Source organism: Neomonachus schauinslandi, chromosome 6, assembly GCF_002201575.2.
Source record: "Neomonachus schauinslandi chromosome 6, ASM220157v2, whole genome shotgun sequence".
Taxonomy (NCBI): domain Eukaryota; kingdom Metazoa; phylum Chordata; class Mammalia; order Carnivora; family Phocidae; genus Neomonachus; species Neomonachus schauinslandi.
In genome coordinates this window covers 92,383,658-92,386,394 of record NC_058408.1, presented here as the reverse complement: position 1 = coordinate 92,386,394, position 2,737 = coordinate 92,383,658, and the positions used below count along the sequence as shown (strand labels likewise).

The following is a 2,737-nucleotide window of genomic DNA, read 5'->3' as shown; positions in this document are numbered from 1 at the left end:
TACTACTTCCAATCACTTGGTAGTATATGGAGTTTTGAGGTCTGAGTGCTTTTTTTTTCTTTTTTTCCCCTAAGATTTATTTATTAGAGAGAGAGAGAGAAAGGAGGGGAAGGGGCAGAGGAAGAGGGAGAGAGAATCCTCCACTCAGCTCAGAGTCCTGTGTGGGGCTCCATCTCACAACCCTGAGATCATGACCTGAGCCGAAACCAAGAGTCAGAAGCTTAACCAAATGCACCACCCAGGTTTTCCTGGGTGTCTTTTCTTACTGTTTAGTAAAGAATACAAAGAGGAAGTCCTCTTGGTTGGCAGCAGCTAACAATAAGCATTTTGGTCTTGGGTTCTCATTCAATCCTCACTCTTGATTGATAATTTCTTTCTTTCTTTCTTCTTTTTAAGTAAGCTCCATGCCCAACATGGGGCTTGAACTCATGACCCTGAGATTGAGAGTCACATGCTCTACTGACTGAGCCAGCCAGGCACCCTTGGTCTTGGGTTCTTAATTGTTAAGGACTAAAATGCCAAGGTTGACTTTTTATTAGCATGTCTCTTTTCCTTTAGGAAAAGGTTTTAAAACAGTCCACCCAAGATCCTCCCATTGCTGGTTCGAGAGATGACTTGTGCTTGAATTTGGCCAATTAACATGACAATGTCAATGACAAGATCCATTTCTAGGCAAAAGAGTTGTTCTTTGAAACGCATTGTCTGAGTGTCCAGGCTGAGAGGCAGCTTCTCCTCTGGGACTATTTGGATTTTATGTTCCTGAGCCAAAAAACATTCTTTAGCATTGGCTGACAAAATGGGTTTCAGAACAGGAGTTTCTAAAGCTGCAGTGGAAACTTTAATTATGTAGATCCTGTCAAAATCCATCTGCTTAATTCGACTGTTTCTGGGTAAGGTATTTTATTTTTCCAGCAGTTATTACTTGATGACTCTCTGATAGGAATACGAAATTAGCTTTTCTCATAGGCAAGATTTCTTCTTTATACTTCTCAGCATTAAGAATATTTGTGTTACATTGAGGCGTCTTCCTAGAGTTTATTTGCTTCATAGCTGATTTGGTGGAGACACTTAAGTGACTTTTAGAGCTGAAAGGTAGAAGTATCATTTAAGGAAATGTTACCAGAGGTTTCAGTGTGATAAGGACTTAATGCCTAACGAGTACCCATGATTTATGTAAAGCCTTTCTATAGTTTTTAAGGGGAGAGGGGCATCGAAGTTGTTTTGGTTTGTACAAGACCCCAGTACTTGACAGATTCGTGATCTTAACCATGAACCTGTGGTCGTAACTTCGTTCAATGTGCCTCATCTGAACAGTTGGAAACCCTATATTAGGCAATATTTACATGTATGATGAGCATTCGTGGATTTGCTTTTGGGGAGGGAGTGCTTCTGGAGAGGCAGGGTCTGAAGTTGTTGCTAAATGTATAAATATTGAATGTGCCAGCATCTGGGATTTTTCAGCTTAAATATCAGAGAGTGAACCTTATGCAAGCAATGGACTTAGTAAAATTGTTACTTTAGGGTGCTTGCCTGGATAATAAACTGTAGGACAAAACCAGCATTTTCAAAATCAGTAATGTCATGTGCTTTTTAAATAGAGATTAAGGAAAACATACACTGTAATTCTCAGTGTTGGGAAAACCTCAGTGAAAGTATATAGAAGAAAGTGGACTCGCCAGTGGGGATAATCTACATGGGATTAATTTCACTAGGTCTTCAAACCAGGAGAGTTTCATGGCAAGTTTGGGAAAACAGCTCTCTGGGACTTTGAAATTGGGGAATGAAATGCAAGGCTTTTGTAGAGCTACTTCTGGATAATGAACATTCCTATGATAGAGTCATTGCTCCATGTGCAAGTCTTGCTTTCCTGGGCTTGCTTTCCTAGGGTGGTTTTCTTTTAATTAAGACCCTCCCTTGCTTTTCCCATTTTCCCAGTTTTTCAAACCCTGAGTCATGTGACTCCTGAGGGGTAAGTGGGTTCAGGGAGAACTTACTGACAGGTGTGGTCTGGTCCCTGCAGTCGGGGGTTGGGCCTGTTGTTGTGCTCACCTGCTTTGGAGTCTTTGCTTTGCCTCTTGTCTCTGAGCTTTGAATCCTTCCTTACCAGAGAGGGTTTAGGGCTTCTCCAGCCCTACTAAGACATGTCTTGGAGATTTTTCTCATTCTCTAACCACCTCGTCATTTAAATTTTCAGGTCCTTGAAGAAAACAGGAAATAACCTGATTATTTTCTTCTAGGAATAATTCAGATTTTACTATGAGGTATAGACAACCGAGTTAACCTTTCTGTGCCTGAGTTCTGCTTATTTGTTTTTCCGATCTCAAGGGAACACAAATTCTTTTGTTTCAGAATCGTCAGTGAACATGTTAACAATGTATGGTGCTTTATTAAAAATTCATATTCTTGGATTCCATTCCCAGATTTTATGATGGGGTCAAAGTATCTATATATTAAACAGGCTCCCTTGGTGATTCTGGTGATTCTGGTCCAAGAACCAAGTCTGAGAAACAGTGATGTTTTAGAACTTTAATGTGGAAATAACTAAGTGACTGATGAGTCCAAACTTTACAGACGAAAAAATTGAGCTTAAACAAGATGGTAAGCCCACAGCTAATCAGAGGCAGATCTGGGACTAGAAACCAGGTCCCCTAACTTTTAGTTAATGAGGCTCTACGTTATAAGGTGAGATATAACAAAATAGAGGTAAAACAGCTCAGGGTTGTGTGATTGAGCAATG

At 40.3% G+C, this 2,737-nt stretch overlaps 1 non-coding gene across 1 annotated transcript; it reads right to left on the bottom strand.

The window, feature by feature from the left end:
- Positions 1–405: 405 nt before the first annotated feature.
- TRNAE-CUC lies at positions 406–478 on the bottom strand. Its single transcript has one exon. It is a non-coding gene; the product is annotated as a tRNA-Glu (tRNA).
- Positions 479–2,737: the final 2,259 nt, after the last annotated feature.